The sequence below is a fragment of the Lithobates pipiens genome, unplaced genomic scaffold, assembly GCF_037356315.1.
Source record: "Lithobates pipiens isolate NorthernLeopardFrog02 unplaced genomic scaffold, aLitPip1_a1.2 Scaffold_22, whole genome shotgun sequence".
Classification (NCBI taxonomy): domain Eukaryota; kingdom Metazoa; phylum Chordata; class Amphibia; order Anura; family Ranidae; genus Lithobates; species Lithobates pipiens.
The window spans coordinates 202,724,902-202,732,936 of record NW_027507784.1 but is presented as its reverse complement, the minus strand read 5'-3'; positions in this window follow the sequence as shown (position 1 = coordinate 202,732,936).

Genomic DNA, 8,035 nt, shown 5'->3' with positions numbered 1-8,035 from the left:
TTTTAGTTTGACATTTTTTTCCCCAAAAATATATTTTTGATCACTTTTATTCCTATTACAAGAAATGTAAACATCCCTTGTAATAGGAATATGGGGTGACAGGTCCTCTTTACAGTGAAATCTGGGGGGTCAATATGACCCCACATCTCACCTCTAGGCTGGGAAGCCTGAAATAAAAAATAAAAAAAAGATTCTGGCTTTGATCGTACTGGCGAGTTGGTAGAAGCACCGGAGGGCGGTGAGGGGTGGGGGGCGTCTATGGCTGGGTATTTCAGGGTATCACCGAGTATGGCTGGGTATCTCTGAGTATGGCTGGGTATGGCAATTTATGGCAGGGTATTACAGAGTATTGGCGGGGTATTGGCAGGGTACTACAGAGTAATAGCAGGGTACTGCAGAGTATTGGGGGGTACTACAGAGTAATGGCAGGGTACTGCAGAGTATTGGGGGTACTGCAGAGTAATGGCGGGTACTGCAGAGTAATGGCGGGTACTGCAGAGTATTGGGGGGTACTGCAGAGTAATGGGGGTTACTGCAGAGTAATGGGGGTTACTGCAGAGTAATGGGGGGTACTGCAGAGTAATGGGGGGTACTGCAGAGTAATGACAGGGTACTGCAGAGTAATGGGGGGTACTGCACTGCAGAGTAATGGCAGGGTACTGCAGAGTTAATTAACGGCCTCTCAGAGTTAAACAACCGCCCTGAAGCCGTTAATCGGCAATGGGCAGTTGTTAAGTGGTTAAAGCTAGATCACTAGCTATATAGGTGAGGTGAATATAGTGGTGTATACTGCAGTCAGGGCACAGACAACAACCACTACACAGCAGCAAGATAGGAAATCAGCCAAAAACTATTGGTGTGTACTGTGTTGAAGGTACACAGAACACCCACTGCTTCAGATGCTAAGTAACACACTACACGAGGCCGCCTCAAAGGCGGCCTTATATAGTGTGGGGCGTGCACTACACAGCCTGAGCCATGATTGGCCACAGGCAGGATGCCTGTGGCCAATCATGGCTCTCCTCGCTGCCGGCGCTGCGATTGGCCAAGCATGCGGGGTCACAGTGCATGCTTGGCCAATCATGGGGCAGCAATGCACTGCGCCACCACAGTGCATTGTGGTCCGCGCGCGCGTCACTCGAATTTTGACGCGAACGGCCCAAACGTTCGGAATTCGCCGAACGGCCGAACAGCCAATGTTCGAGTCGAACGTACGTTCGACTCGAACACGAAGCTCATCCCTACTTGTGGATTAGATAATTTGACTTTTGAGTGTGGATGGAAGAGGTAATGGATTTTAGATTTAGTTTGTATACCTTTAAGACGTTGAGCCAATTTTTTACCAGCTTTGTTAGCTGTGGAATATGATGTGGCTTTAAATTTACGTTGCATGTACTCATATTTGTGTAAAAGGAGAGATCTAAGTTCCTGTCTGAGCTGAAATAGTTGAGCTAGGGTATTGGATTGTGGGGAAGATTTGTGTTCAGATTCTAATTTAGCGATTTGGGAGGTAAGGGAGTCAATTTGTTGTGTTCTTTTCTTTTTGTAAGCCGAACTAAGTTTTATAATAATACCTCTAATAATTGCTTTATGTGCATTCCACACCATGGCATCATCCGACACTGAGCCAACATTTAGTTCAAAATATTCTTTCATTTGATTAGCAATTTCTTTAGAATATACTGGATGTTGTAGTATGTAATTATTGGCTCTCCATAGAAAGGATTTACGTTTGGGGGAGGTATCATCAATGGTAATAGATATTGGATTATGATCAGACCATGTCATGGTGTGGATATCAGACGAACTAACATTTTGCAACAAGTATTTATCTGCAAGAAACATATCAAGTCTGGAATAAGATTTATGATGGGGGGAAAAGTATGTGTAGTCCTTCTCTGTTCCATGGTAACATCTCCATACATCATACAAATCAAATGAGGTTAGTAGTTGATTCAAGGGAGATGGATTTCTTTTGGCCGCTGAAGTAGTATCCATATAAATGTCTGCAACCAGATTGAAATCTCCACAAACAAGAAGAAGACCTTGTTTTATCTTGTTGACTTTGGTGAAGATTTTCTTAAGGAAAGTTGCTTGATGTGAGTTAGGAGCATAAAGATTAAGAATTGTATATTTAGTCCCATTAATTTTGCAGATTAGAATAATGAAGCGACCATTAGGATCATATATTTCTTGTAGTGAAGTAAAGTCAATGTCCTTGCTTATTGCTATTAGCACTCCTCTCTTTTTAGTAGTGAAGGTGGAATGAAAAATATGGGGGAATTTGTTATTTCGGCATAGTGAAGATGATGTAGGAGTCAAATGTGTCTCTTGAATACAAAGAATATTGCTGTCAAATTTTTTTGCTGAATGCCAAAGGGATTGTCTCTTGACCGGATGGTTGAGTCCTCTAGCGTTTAAGGATAATATTTTAAATGGCATAGTAGCTGTAGTAAATAAGAATAATAAATGGAAAAGGATAACACTTACAGTTAGAAGGCAGTAGGTGGATCGTGGAAGAATGATCAAGATACGGCGTTGTAATAAGTTAATTTGACTGATATACAAATATGTATCAGGAAATAATGAACCTGGAATGAAAACTTTACTAGAACAGTCAATAGTAAAAAAAAACAAAAAACAAAAAAGAAACAGAAAACAGCAACAACAAGTCGTGAACTTATTAATCACAAATATAACAAAATTTCGGCGGTGTGTGATAAACACAAATAGGAGCTGGAACAGCTAAACCGCTGTTGGAGGAGACAGTTAATGCCGGTGAAACGGAAGAAAGAGATATTTTCCATGAGGGGACATTTATAAACGATGTAAGTGGATCATTTAAGAGCTGGATATTTCCATTGGTTGATGTTTCCGGGCTTCCTGATTGCGTTGATATAGCAGAGGTATACGTTTTGATAAAGAAGGGTCAATTAACTTGGGGAGATCTAGAATTATCCCCCAATCTCTCAGAAGTTTGATGCCTTTTTGAAGATCATTCATAACATGTGTCGATCCATTTCTAGTAATGATCAATGTGGCAGGATATCTCCATTTATATAGGATTTTATGATTATGCATACTTTTGGTTATGGGATTCAAGTCTCTTCTTAATTGTAGCGTGTGCTTGGAAAGATCAGGGAATATTTGTATACCTTCAAATGGGCGTGGGAGTGGACCCTTAGATCTAGCTTCATACATCATTTTTTCTTTTACATGGAAAAAATGAATCCTCATAAGTATATCTCTTGGTACTGAAGCTGCCAAATGTTGTGGTTTTGCAATTCTGTGAATTCTATCAATTATCAAGTCTCTTGGGGTAATATCCGGTAAAATTGTGCGAATTAAGTCTTTTGCATATTTGGGCAAATCTGGTGTAGAAATGCTTTCAGGGACACCTCGTAATTTGACATTGTTACGTCTTGAACGGTCTTCCAAATCTGCCAATTTAGTACGGACCCATTCCTGTTCTTCTTTTACCTCATCATAAGCATCAATGAGATCATTCACTCTATGAGAACATTCTGTCATTCCTCTTTCTATAGTGGAGACTCTATTGTCTAATGAGCTCACTTTGGTACTCAATTTATGAAATAAGTTTGACAAATCTGAGACTAATGAGGAGTGTAGCGAAATTAACATTTCCTTCAATGTAGTCTCTATAACTGGTTGTCCAGATGTGGGAAATGATTCCATAGGAGATTGTAAGGCCTGGTTAATTTTGGAGAATTAGAAGCCTGGGACTGTAGTATTTGTGAATGTGGTTGTACTATTAATGTATCTATCCTCATTTTTGCTCTGGCTGGACTATTTAACAAAGAGTCAGTATTGGTATTCTGAGTAGGGGATTTAGGTGTTTCCCCTTTAATAGTATTCTCCTGCTGTTCTGAGGAGAGAGCGGTGTAATGTCTCTGAGGCGCTGAAATGCCGTTGGCGCCATTTTGGGTCTCACTGACCTGTTCTTCGGGAGCATACATTAGTGTTGTAAGTTTTTCGGTCGGTATTCACCCATTCTTTTACGTGTCATCGTTACACGGAATGTCCGTTCGCTATTTGGTAGTGTTTTTGGACGGAATTACGGTCTCTTTTGGATCCAAAACGTTCCGTTATTTCCCCTTACGACAGAGCTCTGTTCTTAAGCGTCCATCTTCCGCGCTGGCCGGCCACGCCCCCCAAAGACTACTTTTAACGGTTTCATTGGTTAAGTGCATTTGTGGACCAGTTTTTAGTCATTGGTGGGGGGGGGGGGAACGTGCGCTGTGTGGTGGGGGGGAAACGTGCGCTGTGTGGTGGGGGGAAACGTGCGCTGTGTGGTGGGGGGGAAACGTGTGCTGTGGGGGGAAACATGGGGGGAAACATGTGGTGGGGGGCAACATGTGGCGGAGCCTCCATGGCGCTCTCCTCGAATCCTCTGGATGGCTGCAGAAGGGACAAGGAGGTGGGCGGAACATCCCCATTCCCTGCTGCTCTGGAATGTGTGCAAATATCGCTGAGACTGCAGCCCAGCTTGTAAGGTAATTTTCTATTTATTTATTCATTGTCAGGATTTCAAAGTACTCTCACCTCTCCACCCCCCTACCATACACTATACATACGCCCCTCCCCCACCATACAACCCCCCACCATACACTATACATACTCCCCTCCCCCACCATACACTATACATACACCCCTCCCCCCACCATACAACCCCCTCACCATACACTATACATACACCCCTTCCCCCACCATACAACCCCCCCACCATACACTATACATACACCCCTCTACCCACACTACACTATACATACACCCCTCTCCCCACCATACACTATACATACACCCCTCCCCCACATACACTATATACACCCCCCCACCATACACCCCCCTCCCCCCACCATACACTATACATACACACCCCTCCATACACCATCCATATATACCGCCCTCTGCCCTGCTGACACCATCCTCTGCCCTGCTGACACCATTTACCCTGCTGACACCATCCTCTGCCCTGCTGACACCATTTACCCTGCTGACACCGTCCTCTGCCCTACTGACACCATTTACCCCCGCTGACACCGTCCTCTGCCCTACTGACACCATTTACCCTACTGACACCATTTACCCTACTGACACTGTCCTCTGCCCTACTGACACCATTTACCCTTCTGACACCGTCCTCTGCCCTACTGACACCATTTACTCTACTGACACCATTTACCCTACTGACACTGTCCTCTGCCCTACTGACACCATTTACCCTACTGACACTGTCCTCTGCCCTACTGACACCATTTACCCTACTGACACTGTCCTCTGCCCTACTGACACCATTTACTCTACTGACACCATTTACCCTACTGACACTGTCCTCTGCCCTACTGACACCATTTACCCTACTGACACTGTCCTCTGCCCTACTGACACCATTTACCCTACTGACACTGTCCTCTGCCCTACTGACACCATTTACCCTACTGATACCGTCCTCTGCCCTACTGACACCATTTACTCTACTGACACTGTCCTCTGCCCTACTGACACCATTTACCCTACTGACACCGTCCTCTGCCCTACTGACACCATTTACTCTGACACTGCCCTGCTGACACTGCCCTCTGCCCTGCTGACACCATTTACTCTACTGACACTGTCCTCTGCCCTACTGACACCATTTACTCTACTGACACTGTCCTCTGCCCTACTGACACCATTTACTCTGCTGGCACTGCCCTCTGCCCTTCTGACACTGCCCTCTGCCCTGCTGACACCATTTATGCTACTGACACTGTCCTCTGCCCTACTGACACCATTTACTCTACTGACACTGTCCTCTGCCCTACTGACACTATTTACTCTACTGACACTGTCCTCTGCCCTGCTGACACTGCCCTGCTGACACCATTTACTCTACTGACACTGTCCTCTGCCCTACTGACACCATTTACTCTACTGACACTGTCCTCTGCCCTGCTGACACTGCCCTCTGCCCTGCTGACACTGCCCTGCTGACACCATTTACTCTACTGACACTGTCCTCTGCCCTACTGACACCATTTACTCTACTGACACTGCCCTCTGCCCTGCTGACACTGCCCTCTGCCCTGCTGACACTGCCCTCTGCCCTGCTGACACTGCCCTCTCTGCCCTGCTGACACTGTCCTCTGCCCTGCTGACACTGCCCTCTGCCCTGCTGACACTGCCCTCTGCCCTGCTGACACTGCCCTCTGCCCTGCTGACACTGCCCTCTCTGCCCTGCTGACACTGTCCTCTGCCCTGCTGACACTGCCCTCTGCCCTGCTGACACCATTTACTCTACTGACACTGTCCTCTGCCCTACTGACACCATTTACTCTACTGACACTGTCCGCTGCCCTACTGACATTGCCCTCTTCCCTGCTGACACTGCCCTCTGCCCTGCTGACACTGCCCTCTGCCCTGCTGACACTGCCCTCTGCCCTGCTGACTCCATTTACACTACTGACACTGTCCTCTGTCCTGCTGACACCATTTACTCTACTGCCACTGTCCTCTGCCCTACTGACACTGTCCTCTGCCCTGCTGACACCATTTACTCTACTGACACTGTCCTCTGCCCTGCTGACACTGCCCTGCTGACACCATTTACTCTACTGACACTGTCCTCTGCCCTACTGACACCATTTACTCTACTGACACTGTCCTCTGCCCTGCTGACACTGCCCTCTGCCCTGCTGACACTGCCCTGCTGACACTGCCCCTGCTGACACCATTTACTCTACTGACACTGTCCTCTGCCCTACTGACACCATTTACTCTACTGACACTGCCCTCTGCCCTGCTGACACTGCCCTCTGCCCTGCTGACACTGCCCTCTGCCCTGCTGACACTGCCCTCTCTGCCCTGCTGACACTGTCCTCTGCCCTGCTGACACTGCCCTCTGCCCTGCTGACACTGCCCTCTGCCCTGCTGACACTGCCCTCTGCCCTGCTGACACTGCCCTCTCTGCCCTGCTGACACTGTCCTCTGCCCTGCTGACACTGCCCTCTGCCCTGCTGACACCATTTACTCTACTGACACTGTCCTCTGCCCTACTGACACCATTTACTCTACTGACACTGCCCGCTGCCCTGCTGACACTGCCCTCTGCCCTGCTGACACTGCCCTCTGCCCTGCTGACACTGCCCTCTGCCCTGCTGACTCCATTTACACTACTGACACTGTCCTTTGCCCTGCTGACACCATTTACTCTACTGACACTCCCCTCTGCCCTGCTGACACTGCCCTTTGCCCTGCTGACTCCATTTTACACTACTGACACTGTCCTCTGCCCTGCTGACACCATTTACTCTACTGCCACTGTCCTCTGCCCCTACTGCCACTGTCCTCTGCCCTGCTGACACCATTTACTCTACTGACACTGTCCTCTGCCCTGCTGACACCATTTACTCTACTGACACCATTTACTCTACTGACACTGCCTCTGCCCTACTGACACTGCCCTCTGCCCTGCTGACACTGCCTTCTCAGCTCTGCTGACACCATTTACACTACTGACACTGTCCTCTGCCCTGCTGACACCACTTACTCTACCGACACTGTCCTCTGCCCTACTGACACTGTCCTCCATGGGACATGTGTTGTGCGTTAGGGGACATGTGGGGTGGGGGGACATGTGCGGTGAGATGTGATGGGCTTGGGGGATGTGGGCTGTGCTGGGGGACATGGGAGATGTGTGGTGTGAGGGGACATGTGAGGTGAGATGTGCTGTGTGGTGGGGGGGTGGGCTGTGCTGGGGGACATGGGAGATGTGCGGTGGGGGGAGGTATGAGGGCAGATGTGGGTGGGACGTGTGCTGTGCTGGGCAGGTAGATTTTGTCTCTATACCCCTCTTCCTGCGTCGCCCTCATCTGCTCTCCCTTTTCAACTTGCCCACTACCCCTTATCATAGAATGATGAAATCTAGTCATTACCTCCTTTTTTTTATTGCAAGAAAGCTGTAGGACTGTAGAAATTCATCTTTACTTGGTGTACGCCATTTACAGGTAAGCAATGAACAAAAATTTGCAATTTA